The sequence below is a fragment of the Lygodium microphyllum genome, chromosome 16 (assembly GCF_053477565.2).
Source record: "Lygodium microphyllum isolate KBCC chromosome 16, Lygodium_microphyllum_v1.1.10, whole genome shotgun sequence".
NCBI classification, from domain to species: Eukaryota; Viridiplantae; Streptophyta; class Polypodiopsida; order Schizaeales; family Lygodiaceae; genus Lygodium; species Lygodium microphyllum.
The window spans coordinates 11,170,404-11,187,294 of NC_141150.1; positions in this window are offsets into that span (position 1 = coordinate 11,170,404).

Genomic DNA, 16,891 nt, shown 5'->3' on the forward strand with positions numbered 1-16,891 from the left:
ATCCTATGGATAACAAGCTTACAAGTTGAAGGCTTATCTATTGAATGCCTATATGTGCTTTGTGGATACTATATGGATGTATTGATTCTTGCCATTGATTATTATGCATGCATATGCTTATGTTGAGTTCAAAACTTTGGATTTGAGCTTTGTTGGATACATAATTGTAGTGGCTATTTGCTTCAGTGGTTTTGCATTGATGGCTTAAAGGCCTATTGTAGATAATATACTCTCAAATGTATTGATTCATGCCTTTGGGCACCCGAATGTTCTGAGAAACATGTAGTGAGCTTTGCTTTTGCTCTTAGACATTTTGGATTTGATTCCATAGGAGCAGTTTTGATATTTTTCATTGCACAGATTGGTTTATTTGAGACAATGGGAGTCTCTTATGTATATATGCTTAATTGGTTTTGGTGTACACTATCATTGTAGATATTGATGATTGTGGGCTGATTTAGATTTGGTTTGTATACCCCGTACTTCCTCTTGTTAGCTGGGTTTGTCAACTTTGGATGCATTCTTGGTGAGGTACTTGAGCTTCATTGTTCATATGCAGTGAGTTAGTTACAGATTGTGGATCTCTATTGATTTTGGAGATCTCTTATGCATAGTTGGCTTATGTACATGCTACTCTTTTGCTTGAGATTGTATTTATATACTTGACATCTTTGGGTCTCTAACAACATTTGGTACCTTGGCGCTTTATGCCTTTTCTTCCAGTGCTAGCTACATTGTATATCTTGGTTGATATCCTCATATCCTTAGCAATGGGAGATTTCTATTTTGGTCTTTTGTCTGCAATTACACACTCACTTACTATAGTTTTATGGACAACCATATTGAAATTCCAATTTAAGTAGTTTCTTTGAGAGAAAACACTTGTATTTAGCACTCTAGTGCTTCTTGCTTGTGGATAGCAGTGTATTGGCTCAATCTTTCTCATGTTATGTGTTTTTTAGCTCAATTTTATGATTGGTTTACTATCATTAGAGCATCCCAGAATCTCTTTGGTTGGTAGAATGCTTCCAATGATAGTGCTAACTTTAATAAGAGAAGTTGTATGGCAATAACTTTCATTATTGGAAGACCTAGATTTGGCAGGTATTGGTGCAAAAGAAACAACTTAGGCTATTTAAAATCAAGGGAATATAGTCAAAATATTTGCACAGAGATGATTGGGATGAGTTTGATGAGGTATGCAAGTCCACCATTATCTTGTCTTTGTCTAAGCAAGTTTACTTCAATGTTATTGTGTTTGAAGGTAGTGCTTATGATGTATAGAAAAAGATGTGTGATTTTTATTATAAGATAGTCCTACTTCACAATTATATTGGCTCAAGAAACTTGTGGATCTTCATATGAAGGAGGGCACTCCTATGTCCACTCACTTGAATGAGTTTCACTCCATTTTTAGCCAACTTATCTTGCAAGGCATTCAATTTAAGGATAACATTAAATCTTTATTCTTGCTTGTCACATACCTGAGTCTTGGGATATCTTCCATGCTATATATGAGTGCCCATTCCCCCCTAATATGACTTTCAATACTCCAGTGTATAGGAAGCCTTGCTTACAGAAGAAGTGAATGGGAAGAACATTGAGGTAGCCCATACTTCTCATGCACTTACAACTAGAGGTAGATGTGATGGTAAAGGGAATAATGACCGTAGTGGCAAAGACTCACAACATACATAATAGTGAATGAAAATCAATGTCAAGATTGAAAGCTCCAATCTCAGCTCAAATGCAATTTGGAAGCATAACCAAGTATATAACGTGAACCATAAGCATTGGTATATCACTCGGAATAATTGGTAAGCACTCATGTGCAATAGGCATAAGCTTTCACTGATAAAATAGCATTCAGCCATGTTATAAACAACAATGAAAATCCTCTATAAAATTGAGCAAAAGAGTGTTCAAATTAGTCTAATGCCATCTCACATCAATGCCACATCACCCCCAAGTATTCAAAATTAATACATAAGCATACAGACATCCTGGGAAGGATATACAAGCTCCAATGTTTGAGAAAACTTTGTTTAAACATGTATAATAGTAGGTTTGCTATTGATAATAGTAAGGAATGGAGGTTGGGAGCTCCAAGTCTCAAGTAACCAATACCGGAGAGTGTCAAGGATGATTGCCCAAGTGCCAAAGGCCACACACGGGAGGTGGGAGAGTTGTCAAATCAGACAGAGGGGAGGACTGTATAAACATGCACAAACACATGGATGTTGTTGCTATAGATGCTGCCTTTGCTACCCACAATGGAGCCCAAGGCAATGATGTCTAGGGCCAAGGGAAGGGTTGGAGCAAGCCTCAACAAGTCTTCTATCGCACCGGGAATGACAAGCGAAATTTAGTTTGCTTAGCGAGGGATGCATTGAAATGCATGTTTTTTTCTTAGAAATCTTCCTATTTTTTAATTTTACTTTTATATTTTAAAAATTTTAAGACAATGTGTATGTAACACTCTCTGTAGTCATGCAAAAGTATGTGACATAAAAGAAAAGAGAGAGAGTTCCTCAAATAAATATATTAATTAATGTGTTTGCATATACAAAGGTTGTAGCACTGTGTAGCATGAAAAGGGGCAAGGACCTAGTTGGGAGCTTTAGGCACAAATGCACACACTAACTGCACGTGCATATATATCAAGAGGCACCTTGAAGAGGAAAATCACCAGGTGAATGGAGAGAAATCATAGTGTGTGAATAGAGGGATTTGGCCCTTGGGATAAGAGGGTTGCATGAAAGAGAAGGGCCCCACCCTTGACAAAGGGAGTTTCAAGTGAAGGGAAGCTTATACCCACCCCCTTAAAAAGAAAGCTTGTTGCTTTTGAAAAGGGGCCGGGGGGGGTGTGATGCACTTGCATTCATTACTCACTCAACATGGTACAGACACATCTTTTGCTAACAAGCTGGCCAATGTGCGGCCAATGTGCCGGTCTAGCACTTGGGTCTTAACACAGTCTATATTATCATACTAGTCAGTGTCTGTCGCACTAGGGCTTGGGGATCTTAACGCAGCTTTTTCTAGCAAGTTGGTCAGTGTTTGCCCATCTAGACTTGTTAGGGGCTCTTTGGGTTTATTTTTTGGATTACCATGCAAGTCCACCCTCAACTCAAGTACATTTGAGGAGTGGAGGCATTACTGGGCATATGATTGAGGACCGTTTGTTTGGGAAGGCTCAAGGGGCATTGGAAGGATTGGTGGGATTCTCCTTGAGCCAGATGGTGAAGGCATCTTTGCCACATTTGCACGCCTCCACTTTCGAAATCCAAGTGGCTTCCTTGAGATCATGCTCGCACCACTTGGTGAGATACTCAGGGTATCCTCTTTGTTCTCAATGTCGGAGGAATGCTTCTACTTTGAAGGGGCCATTGGAATGGAGCATTGGTACGTGCCACCCCCATTGGTTATCAGGATAGAACCTGTGCAGAAGATGAGCATGAAAAGCATTATGAACATAGATACTTTTTGGCAGGTCGACGAGTTTGTAGGTGACTTCATTCAGCACTTGAGTGATGTGGTAGGGTCCATAGTAGTGGTGATTGAACTTGGGGCTCATATTCTTTAGGAGTGACATATTCTTAGAGCTGACTAGGACCATGTTGCCTTTAGTGAAAAGTACGGCCTTTCTCTTTCCAACACATTAAGGGACACGGCCCAATCCTTTTGGTCCACCTGGGCATAACTTGTGAGATAATCTTCAATGTCTTGGTTGACTCATTCTATCTACCCATCTATCTCAGGGTGGAAGGATGATGGGAATCACAACTGTGTTTCCAGTGGTCTTGAAGAGTTCCTTCCACATGTCACTCATGAATCTTCCATCTCTATCTGGCACCATGGCTAAGGGTAGACCATGTATCTTGAACACATGTAAAGAAGAGGCGGGCTACCTCTTTGGCATTCAATGGTGGTTTGGCAAGGATGAAGTGGGCTTGCTTGGAGAAATAGTCCACCACTACAAAGATGATGGTGTATCCATAGGATTCGGGGAGGTCCACAATGAAATCCATGCCGATTACATCCCATGGGCAGCTAGGTATGGGCATAGGTTGAAGCAAGCATGCTAGCTTAGAGCATGGTGCGTTCATAAGCTGGAAAGTAGGACATGTCTTGATGTAGTCAATGCCTTCTTCTTTCATGTTGGGCCAAAAGAACTGCTTCCTAATAAGGGCCTCTAGCGATTTGCTCCATCGTTTGTGTCCTCCTAGTTTTCCATCATGTATTTCATGTAAGATGAGTTTCTTCAACTCCACATTGTTCGGGATATACGATCTCTTTCCTACAAATAGGATTCCCTCCTCGAGGGTATACATTCCATGTGGTGTCTTGTCAGCTTCCACATCTTGTATATTTTTGTGCATGTCTTGGTCCTATTCCAAGGCTTCCTTCACAAATTCCATGAAGTTGCTATACTAGCCACACTAACGGCTTTCAAATCAGCTTTACGGCTCAAGGCATCTACTATCTTATTGGTGGAGCCTGGCTTGTGTTTTATCTCCAAGTCAAATTTGGCTAGGAAGTCTAGCTAGCAAGCTTCTTTGGCTGATAGCTTGGGTTGGGATTGGAAGTATTTGAGGGAGATGTTGTCGATGAAGACTATTGTGTGTTTGTCTTGAACATTTTTGAGGTAGTGGATGACTGCAAGCATTTCCTTCTCATGTGTGCTCCACTTGGTTTCAACATATGTGAACTTCTTGGATTCATAAGCTATGGGGTGGCCTTCTTGCACCAATATGCCCCCAATGCCATAGTCAGAAGCATCTGTGGAGATCTCAAAGGGTTTGGTGAAGTTAGGTACTTTCAAGATAGGGGTTTGACTCATGCATTTCTTCATCTGTTCAAAAGCATCCTGTTGCTTGCTACCCCATGTAAAGGTGTTATCTTCTTTGGTGAGTTGGGATAGTGGTGTGGTGATGAGGTTGTAATCCTTGGTGAATCTTTTACAAAATACCGTGAAGCCGAGGAACTTCCACACTTCTCTTACAGTCTTTAGTACATGCCATTTTTGGATAGCTTCTACTTTCTTGGGGTCCACTTTGATACCGGCTGCTCCTACAATGAAGCCTAGGAATTCTAACTCTTTTACTACAAACTCACATTTTTCTAGTTTGGCATATAGCTTATGTTGCCACAACTTCTCAAAAACTAAGCGTAAGTACTGATTGTGTTCTTCTAGGGTTTTTCTATAGACTAGTAGATCATCGATGTAGATAATGACAAAGGCATCTATATCAGGTCTAAAGACTCCATCCATGAGGCCACAAAATGTGCCGGGCCCATTGCTTAGTCCGAATCCTAAGTCTAACCATTCAAAACTACCATATAGGGTACAGAGAGTTGTTTTGGGGATATCTTCTTCTGCTATGCAAATCTGGTGGTATCTTGACCTAAGGTCTATGCGGCTAAAGTACTTGGCTTTGTGTAGCCTATCTAAGAGGTCCTCCACTAGGGGCATGGGATATTTGTTTTTTATGGTGATTTTATTAAGGGACCTATAATCTACACATAATCTAAGCCCCCCATCCTTATTCTTAACAAACAACATTGGGGCACCAAAGGGAGATTTACTGGGGTGGGTGAAACATTGTTCTTCTAATTCTTGCAGCTGCTTCTTCAATTCCATGAGTTCTGTGTGATTCATGCCATAAGGGCTTTGGCCGGTGGGGCAGATCTTGGGATGAGTTTGATTTTGTGGTCCACATCCCTTCTGGGTGTGGTAGTCCCTTGGGTAGCTCACCTACTAGCATTACATCTTTGAACTCCTCAAGTATTTTTTCCACTTCTGTGCTACTGGTTTGGGGTTTGGGCTTCTTGGTGACCTCTTGCTCAATGGGTCAAATCATACATAGGTAGACCATGTCTCCTTGCTTAACTGATTTCTCCACTTGCTTGGCATTACACATCATGATGCGTGGCTTAATAAGGTTCTCTTGACACGGCGTTGCTTGGGTTGGCACTCTTGGTTGGTTTGGGCTTGACTTCATTGTTTGGCAAGAAACTCTATGCTTGTTCTCCTTCATTTTCACTTTGATTGGTGTCCTGCCTATCAATTGCATTCTTTCATAGGGTACTTTGATGCCTTCTCCTTGCATATCTACCATCATCTCATTAACTCCCCTTCCAAACATTACAATGACATATTTATCATAGAATTCCAAGCCTAGGACAACTTCAAAATCATCCATGGGGATTACTAAGAAGTTAAGCTTTGCTTTCCATTTCTCGGCTTCTATTTGAATTGCAAAGACCTATTTCACTTCTTTGGCCTCTCCTTGCGCGAATGTTATTGTTAATCCTTCTGGGGCCTTAGACAATTTCAATCCACATTTGGTTGCACACTCCGGTGTGATAAAGTTGTGAGTATCCCCTATGTCCACCATAATCACTTGATTCCCTTTGCTCACTCTACCTTTGATGTATAGGTGGTGGACTGCTGCTACCCGGGCCACCATGCATTGGGGTCACACAGCGACTATCCCTACTCTTGGGTGGTCCATGCTTTCATCGCTGCCAATTGGGATTTCTTGGATGCATAGGGGTTGCAGTTCCTCTCCTCCATACACACTAGTGGCATTCACCCTCGGCCCACTTGATGAGTTTGTGTCTTCCATGGGGCATCTATTTTGATAGTGTGGTCCCTACATTTGAAAATTGTAATCCCTGTGGTTGGGCCTGGGGGTCTCCACCATGATGTGTTTGATCCCGTGGGACCATATGACATAGCCTGTATTGATTGTTCTCCCATGTGTCAATTGCTCCTCTTGGTACTAATGCGAATTGTGATGCGGCTGGTGTTATGCTAGAGGTATGGCTTTGCATCTTCATGAACAGGCCTCTAGGAGCATTGGGTCTCGGGGTCCATGAATTGTTGTTGAGGTTGGTATTGAATCTATTTTGGTTCCCCTTGGTCATTCTCCCACCTTCCAAGTCCACTAGTCTTTTAGCCATTCTCATGGCCTCGACTAAATTAGTTGGCTCTTCCCTCTCTACGTCTCTTCTGGCCCATTCTTGCATCCCAAATAAGAATCCATGCAATTTGGTGTTAGTGTCCATATTGGCTAGCTGTAGCTTGAGGTTTATCCATTCATCTCTGACTTTGTATTTTTCCATCTTTAGAATGAAGTAATCTTTGAGTTCCTCTTGGAGTTCTTCCCATGAAAAGATGGTGTGTCCATGCTCTTGTTCCAGAAGGTGCCAACTAGCAGCATCCTCCTCCAAATAGATGGCTGCCACCTCTGCCTTCCCATCTTGTTCTAGCAGGTGCCAACTAGCAGCATCGTCCTCCAAATAGATGGCTGCCACCTCTGCCTTCCCATCTTCGATGATTATGGCATATTTCAAGTATATGTCCACCTCTACAATCCACTTCTTTAGAAACCGACTCGTCTCTCTCTCCTTTGTACTTGGTGAGTTGGGGCATCTTGAATTTTCCGTAGTTGTCTTCTAAGCTGTCACTATCTTCCTCTTCTCTATGGTTGTGTTTCTTGTTCTTCTTCTTGTCCTTCTTACTTTTGGCTTCTACTACCTTCTCCTTGTCTTTTCTTGTATCTTGCTGTAGAGGCGATCAACTGCCAAGATCCATGGACCGCTCATTGCTCAAGCGTTCCAAGCCGAGCACTAATGGCTACCTCCCACATAGTCGACACACTATCCATCTCTACGAGTATAGTGAGCTTACCTCCATGCCCGATCAAGTTGCCTCCTCTCCTGAGCACTTTAGTAGCTCCATGATCCAAGTGCAAGCTTCAAGCGGGCTCCATCCTCAAGCTCCGTGCTCCAAGCTCCATTGTTGTGAGCAAGAGAAGAGAAGAGAAAAATAGAGGAGAAGATGGAGAGCTTCTCCACCACTGTCCCTCACCCTCACATGCTCACTCCCTCATACTCTCACACTCCCTCTCTCAAGCACAAGCTCAAGAAAGAAGAAGAAGAAGAAGAAGAAGAAGAAGAAGAAGAAGAAGAGAGCTACCTTTAAAATTTGCATGGGTGGGAACCCGACACTCTTAAAATAAATCATGGTGCGCCTCGCACTTTTTTACAAAAGTATTGACTTGCACTTTTTCTTGTGCGCATTTCTTCTTGATTTAGGACTTTTTTGCACTTCTTGTGTTTCCATATTTTTCTTAGCGCGCTTCATCTTTCGTTTCACTTTTGCCTTGGCCTTGTCCTCCACTTTAGAGTTTCCTGATGTTCCACCTTGTTCATCTGAGGGTTAACATTACCCCCCTCCTACACGAGTGCCAATTCCATGGCACTCACCATCGTAGGTAGCAGGCTTTGGCATGCACCAAAGACATGGGTGGTAGGGACATCTGTGGTTTGCCGTGGAGGAGGTTTGGTGGTGGTGGTGCAGATGAAGGTTGTTGGGGGCACGTTGTTGTCATGGTTGGCTTGTGGTAGGGTTGTTGGAGTTGGTGATAGGGCCGTTCTTTGTTGGAAATTGCACTGATGGCTAGCACAGGTGTTGGTATTCTAGGGATTCTGCGTGTGACGATTCTTTGGTGGGCTTGCATAGGATAAGCATTCAGAGTTGAGAGTTGATGAAAGGCTCACAACACTTTCGTTGGAGTCTTCAATACCTACAATTGAAAACCTCTCATATGTGGTCTCTCACTGGGGGTAGTGCTAGTATCGTGCACAAGACATAGTTTGATTAGTTTGGGAGACAGGTCGAACTATAAGAAAGTTGAGAGTATTGTCCTGCACTTGAGGACTCAAATTGTGTATAGATTGTGGTGCAGATATTATGTGAGTGCACGAGCATACTTATATGTTACGTAGGTAGAAAACTGTTGGTCTGGTTCCTCGTAGTAGTGCGTGGATGAAGCAAGGGTTTAATGGGGTGGAAAAATTTGTCGTTGTTGAGGAGAATACACTTGAAGGCTTCTTGAGATATCATTTGGGATTTTGACAACACGATGTAGTATAACTGAGCTCATTGACATCGAGATTAGATTGCGGAGGCCGAGATTAGATTTGATCGGGTAGTGGGGGCCTTCAATGTCGGTGGTTGATCACCATTGTTGAATATACCTGAGAACAAAAAAAGGGAGTGTACTACTTGGGGACGTGTCCCAATGCATCTCCCAAAACAAAAAACAAAAAGAGAGAGAGAGAGAGAGAGAGAGAGAGAGAGAGAGAAAACAAACAAAGACCCCCACAAAGAAAAAGTAAATGAACAATGAGCTTTTCGATGTATATCAGAGTGCCACAAACACTACACCTAGGGGTCCTCAAGTTAGGCATGTCCGGTGGCCTTGGTCAGTTGGCTTCGTAACCCCCTAGCCCTTCCTGTCCCCCCCACTTTACACTTAGGGCACATCAAGGGCAAGGCACACCTAGGGAGTTTGTGCTTGCCTATGGTTAGATTTGTCTCCCTAAGTGACATCCACAACACCTCTCTTATACTCAAACTGGGTCCTCAAGTGTGGGATAACACCACAGGATTGACATCATCCTGATGCTCTACAATAGTTACATTCCTAGGGGGACTAAGAGATTTACCATGGAATGCATGGCTTGGCATAGCGCCCTTTTCTCTTCTGACTATACTTGTTGTAGCCCCATGGAGGGGCCTTGGTTCCTGCACTCATTCATTCTTTCATTGATTTGATTTAGAGTTATGTCCTTCTTCGTGGACCACCTCCAGTGGCTCATGTTGAGTCGATTGCATTTGCTGTTTTGGCTCCCCAAACCCCTAGCAAGGAGCGTTCCTGTGAGGTTCAGCCAGTTGAGATTAAGGGAGCATATTCCTCCTCCACTCTTAAGCCACTCTCAGGCTTAGGTGTCATGGCATGGAGTCCATGTTGCAGAGTGATGTGCCAGCTTGTAGGCTAAATCTTTGATTCAATCTTCATTAGAGTAATCTTCTCCTCCCTTTTGCCTTAGTTGTTCTTCCTCCTCATTTGGCATTTGCTTGCGCTCTTCTTCTAATCTCTTCAATTTCTCCGCCACCCTTTGCAATGCTCTATTTTCTTTGGAGGTGGATCAAGTTCTTCTTATGGGGATTTTGAGAGTGTGATCTTCCCTTTTTGCTTAACTTCTTGAGCCTTGCTGCTCATGAATTGTCCTCTTGCTCTCTTGTTGTTGAGATGGTTGCTCATTCTTCTTTTTATTAGTAACTCTCTCCATGTTGTCCTGTTGTTCCTTGTGGACTTTGTCTCCCTCTTGTTCTCGGATTGGTAACGGCTCACCCCCAGCATGTTACGCACATCCCTCCTTGGGCATTTCTCAGTCCTGCTACTATGGCTAAAACCCAGAGCCTTCTCCATCTTCGCAAGGCTCCACTCCACCTCTACTTGATGAGCTTCTTATCCTCTTCTTACCGTCACCATACCATAATTTCTTTCAACATTGAAGCTCCTCGAAAATTTTGTGCATTTGCTGTAATTGATAGCTTGCCCGACCTTCTCTACATACTTCTGTAGAAGCACTAGTCCAAGAGTTGTTTTATGGCGACTGGCTCCTCCATGATGACATCTTTTAGGTGTAATGTAAGCTTGAAAGTAAACTGGCTAAAACCCCCCGTTTCTATCATCAAGCCGTACTTTGTTTATTCTTCCACTGTGAACATGAGCTTGCCCCTTAATCTTGCCCCAGATATAGAGTTTGGCCAAGAAAGAGAGAGTAGCCAATGACTATGCTTTGGGCCATGCTCAAATGCAATGTGTGCTTTCTGCAGGGGTGATTTTCTCTTCTAGCAAGCGGGGCTTCCATCATGGCTCTTTGTTCTTGCTACTTTTGTTGCTTTCTCCATAATAGTTATTTGTGGGGTTGGTAGTCTTGTGGTGACTTAGACATTGAATGCTTTTGTATAGAGACATGTGTCATCTTGCATTCACTTCGCAACTCATAAGAGTACACGCAAGTCATATGCTTCAATCATAATGAGCAGGTGCAACTCAAAAAGACACCACTTATTTGAACCCCATAGTGTTGACTTGGATGCATATCACCTGCGCTTGATTATCATTGCTTGTGTGTGTGCTGGCTTTACTTTTTTTTTTGGTATTATCTATACATAGTCACAAAAAGCATTGTTTATTTATATACACATTTATAAATCCATGTCACTTCGTGAGGATAAAAACCAATTGTAGAACTCAGGATTGTACTAGAGTGTGGCAAATGCTGGTTGCGGGTGATGGCCAAAACCCTAAACGAGATAGGTGCCACATAAGTAGGGTCATATTCGATGGTTTTAACTGCCCTGTGTTGCTCAGCATTGGTCATTATCCGGCAACCTTTTTTCTCCCATTGGATTCTCAGAGCAAACCACTGCTGCAAGAACGTGGAAGGCGAGCTTGCCATCTGCGTGAGCTCTTGCAACTCGTGCTCAGGAACAGAACGAGGAGGCTTATGATATGAAGTGATTAGTCTTATGAGGGCAGCTTGCTCCTTTGAGATTTCGTCGTTTGCTATCAGCTCAGCAGCAATTGTGGGGAATTTACAGGTCATAAGTTCGTATTCTTCCCAAGTGCATGGTAATACACGAATATCCAAAGCAAGTGTTTTGTCAAGAAGACCTAGGTCTAGCCTCTCATAACTTCTAGCGAATGTAGTGAAAGTTTTGTCCAACATCTTGATGCAAGTTACTAAGTCATCCCCAGAAGTCGCGGCGAGGTCTTTAGCCAAGGAAAGGAAAGGTCATACCGCATAGGAAGGTTTAAGACCTGCTGGTGGGAATGGTGCAAATGGACTGGATAGTGGTGACTCCATCATTGGTGTCACAGGTGTGGCTTTGCACTCCGAAGCACTTTGAGGTGCTGTAGGAAGCTCTGGGGGCATGGGAGTTGTGCTGGGTTCTGAGTGAGCAGTCATGGGGGTATTTAAGTTCTCTGGATTAGGTAAGTCTAAGGCTTGTGGCATTTGCTTTGGTCGATATATGAGCTGGGGCTTGCTAGCCACAGCGGGCAATGGTTTGCTGACTATGCCCTGGGAACCATGTGTGCAAGCCTCCCTCACTGGGGTGGGATTGCTTGTAGATGAGCCTTTAAACTTGCCATTTTTAGGCACCCAAATCTAGGGGTTGCCATCGTAGTATCCTTGTACTCGCAAGAGATCTTTGGGGATCCATCGCGGCGTGGTTGTGTGTCTACGTCGATAGCGTCTAGACTGCCTCTTAGGCCGTGATGGTTTATTATTTTGGCGTTTAGAATCACGTTTGGGTGGTCTACCTGGATGTGGTCTTTGTCATTTTGGCACCCATATAAGCTTGGACTCCTTGGCCTTGTGAGCACTTTTGGTGGGTTTGGGCCTAGGGTCGAGAGCCTGGCAAGCATGAGGCCTTAGTTTTCTTCTGTTTGGACTTGGGCTGAAGCGTGGTCGTAGGGGTTTCTACCGGTGGCTTTGTAATGGTGGAGGAGTCAGGACAGTCCTTGCTGAAAGTCATCACTATACGCACATTGCCTATAGCAAGATGAATGCGGTTTAGGTTGTAATCCACATTACAGTTCGTTTGCTTCTTGAAAGTACGACCTAATAGTGACATATTACCGGCTCCTTCAGTGTCAGGCAACACATGGAAGAAAGCTGGTAAACTTTCAGACTCGATAGAAACGACTACCTTGCACTTCCCTAGGAGTGAATAAGCATTACCCCTAAACGGGGTGAGTTTGGCATTAGTGGGCTGTAGTTTCAATTGACCAATGCATGTCCAATGGTCATGCATCAAGATGTTGTAGTCGGCACCTTCATCAATCAAGGCATCGAAAGAATACGTCGCTCCTGCTGTGACTGTGATTCGTAGATACGCCGGTGCCACTACTTCTTCATCCTGATCTATAAGGTCGGTTATAGTAGCCATGCAGACGTTCATTGGGGATTCTAGCATGGGTGGCTCATGTAATGGATGGAAAGGAGGATAGTACTTCTTTATGCGGATGCCATTAAAAAAGCCCATTCCTTTGCCTTCAAGTGTCTCTAACTCAACATTCCCTGTTCTACCAATCATGCGTACTCTGAAAGGCCCTAGCCCCCGAAACTTCATCTTCTGTTTATGTCCTTTTACAGAGTATAGCAGAATAAGGTCCCCTTGTTCAAGGTCTCCCTGTTTGACATGCTTGTCAAACCACATTTTTTGTCGAGATTTCTCACAAATCAGAGAGTGAGTGGCGAGGAGTCGGGTCTTCGTTAGGCGCTCTAACTCCACTAAGCGATTGGTCCAAGCCTCTCTTCCCTCCCAACGCTCCTGGACTGCTATCCTTAAGCTAGGGATGAAGAATTCTAAGGGTAAAATGGCTTCAGTTCCGTACGTCAGCCTAAAAGGCGTCTGTCCTACAGCCGTTTTATAAGCTATGCGATAGGCCCACAAGGCCGCCATTAGCTTGTTGTCCCAGTCACTTCTTGAAGTAGACACTACCTTTGTAAGCACGTTGACTAAGATTTTATTCGTGGATTCGGCTTGGCCATTAGCCTGAGGGTAATAGGGAGAGGACTTCCGATGAATTATTAGGAAGGTAGAGAGCAGGTGGGAAATCACCTCATTAATGAAGTGCATGCCTTGGTCGCTTACAAGTTCGATTGGACAGCCAAACCGTGAAATGACCTGCTCCCACAAGAACTTTGCAGTGGTTCTAGCATCATTCTTCTTCGTGGCTTGTGCCTCTGCCCATTTCGTTAGATAATCAGTTGTTGCCACTATGATGTAGCGAGCTTGGGAATATTGTGCCGCAGGACTAATAGGTCCAATAAAATCGATGCCCCATTTTTCAAAGGGTTGTCGGGCTATGACAGGGGTCAACTCCATCTTGTCTTTCCGCACAGGCACTTTGGTCCTTTGGCACTCATTGCAGTGCTTTACGAATTTAGCTGCATCGCAGAAAAGGGTGGGCCACCATAGTTGGGATTGTAGCACCTTTCGGACTGTTGTGTCCCCGCTAAAGTGTCCTCCAGCGATTCCGCCATGTGCTTCTTTCAATGCATCATGCATCTCGTGCTCACATACGCATCTGCGCAATAAACCGTCTTGTCCCAACCTATAGAGTTGGCCGGCTATCAGTTGGTATGGCTGAATTTTCAGGATAAGTCTTCTCAGCCTGGCCTTCTCAATGGGTCTCTCAGGTAGTCCGCTCTCTAGCACTTGCACTATGTCATCGGCCCAATACGGCATCAGATCAGCTTTAAACAATTCTCTCTCACTAGACAGGTTAAAGAGATGAGCATCCAGTAAATCGTCAGGTATGCCTTGTCCAGCGGCTTCTCCTGCGGGTATGGGGGACATGTGGTCAGCCATGTAATGCTGCTTTCCTTTGCGTACAATCACAGAGAAGTCAAACTCCAGTAGAAGGAGTAACCATCTAGCTATGCGTCCCGTAGCGCAAGGCTTGTTCACAAGATATAGCAAGGCTTGATGGTCAACAAAGAAGACAAAGAGAGTGGCCAACAGGTAATGCCTAAATTTATTTACCGCAAATACCATGGCCAACCCCTCTCTTTCTGTCGTGGAATAGTTCATCTCAGTCTCTGTGAGCTGCCTGCTGGCAAAACTCACCGAGTAATCTAAGTTATGTTCACCAGGCTGGCATAGCACGACTCCAATAGTGAACTTAGAGGCGTCTATGTGTACATGAAACGTTATGTTCTAGTTTGGGGCTCGTAAGATTGGTGCAGTAGTAAGAGCCTTTTTCAACTCCTCATATGCGCGCTGGCATTCCTCAGTCCACTCGAACACTATCAACAGCTTGTGCAATGGTCTAGCAATTAGTGCGTAATTTAGTACAAAGAGTCAATAATATCCAATGTGTCCTAAGAAGCACTGAACTCCCTTGTAGTTATCGGGTGGCAGTAAGTCAACAATGACTCTGACTTTAGAAAAGTTAGTGGCAATGCCGTTCCTTGACACTACGTGCCCTAAGATGCATCCGTGTTTCACCCAGAACTGGCACTTTAAGGGGTTCAACGAGAGGTGGTATAGCCTACACCTTTCAAAGACAGCTCTCAATTTCTCTAAGTGTTCGGCCCAACTAGAGTGTATGCATAAGTCATTAAAAACACTTCCAGTTCGCGCCTAAGCATGTCCTTAAAGATAGTGCACATTAGGCGTTGAAAAGTCGCAGGTGCGTTCATCAGCCCAAAAGGCATGACAATGTAGGCGAATACACCCCATTCCGTGGCAAAGGCAGTCTTGTGCCTGTCGTCGGGGTGCACTTGCACTTGATTATAGCCTGAGAAACCATCCAGAAAACTGTAGGCTTCTTTACCTGGTACCCTCTCAAGCATGTGCTCGGTGTAAGGTAAAGGATAGTTATCCCTCTTTGTAGCGGCATTCACTTTCTTGTAGTTCACGCATACTCGGATTTTTCCATTTTTCTTCATGACAATCACGATAGGTGATACCTAGTCCGTGTGCTCGATCTCATATATGAATCCTGCCCTCATGAGTTTATCAATCTCCTCTTTTACTGCATGGGCGTGTTTGGGATTCATGGGATAAGGTCGTTGTTTCATTGGCACTGCATCAGGGACCATTGGGATATTATGAGTCACAACCCTAGGGTTGACTCCCTTGAGTCCAATGTCCAGGCAAATACGTCAATGTACTCTTGCAAGAGTGCAACAAGTTTGGTCTTCTCATCCTCCGTCAAGTCATCTGCAATGAATACAGGTCTTGGCTTTTCACCTTCCCAAGCCAAGTTAACTTCCTTGACTTTGGCGGGTCCCTCGATTGGTTCACTAGTTTGGCCTTGTCTTTTTGCACCTAGTAGAATCACCACTCTGTCACCCTTTAAATTTTGTAAACCGTTTGGGTAGATCCTGTGGTTTCTTTTGCCTTTCTGCTTCTGAGTCCTTTGCTTGCTTCCTGGCCTCCTCCTTTAGCCTCCTGCACCTTAGGTGGACTGGCAAGTCTCCCTTGGTGCGTTTGACTTTAGAAGGTTGTGGTATCTTAGGATCACTCTCAGTGCTGACTTCCGACTCTGAGTTAAACTCGCATCCCTCACTTGAGGAAAGTGTTTCCCCATGGGGTCGTAGTTCAGTAGGTGCATCCGACTTGAGCACTGGGATTACCCATGGTTGTGCCACTCCGGCTTGCTCGTAATCCACGGCTCCTATGTGTTCTAGCTAGGATCTGTCACACTCCATTCGCATGACTCCTTTTTCATTCTGACTAGTCCTTCCTCTCCTAGGCCTCGAGTCTGCCCTGATTTGTTCTATCGCTTTTCCTTCCGTGTCGTACTCTATTGTATTTATCTCTTCTTCACTCTCCTCTCTCGTAGAGCGACAGTCCTCATACTCGTCGTCATCAGAGTCCTATCCTTTTGGCTGCTCATCATCACCTAAGCTTTCCTCTCCAGTCTCCTTGTCATCAGTAACTAAAGCCCAGTTATATAACAAATTCAGGTCGTGGACCTTGGTCCATTTCCATTCTGGCTTAGCTAATAGATCACGTAGAGGTTTTAAGTTAGCAGCCAAGTTGCCTTCCAGTTTATTGGTCAGATACTCTACGATTTCCTGTCTAATTTGTTGTTGGGGATATGGAATGAGGCTGGTTTGCCTAGGTTGAGTGAGCTTCCTGCCATCATGCAGAGTGGCATAATTGGCTCCTCAATTGGCATGGTTGCGGCTTTAGCAGCCTGCCGATATAGTTCTTCCTCATCCGAGAATGGTAGGTAAATGGTTGCCAAAACGTACATCCAATCCCTCTCATCCTCAGGGCAAGGAATATATTTAGTGAGTGATCCATAGGGTTCGGTCGTTTGAGTATCGCCTTTCAGTATAGCTGAGATGGCATCTAGGTCAATAGGGGTCGTCTTCCAAGTGTCCATCTCTACCCTTACTGCACTAGTTCTGTTCCCTAGGAAAATCAAACCATTGCCCCAGTCCTCAATGACACGCGCATTTCTCATCCAAGGTCGGCCTAATAGTATGTCGTAAT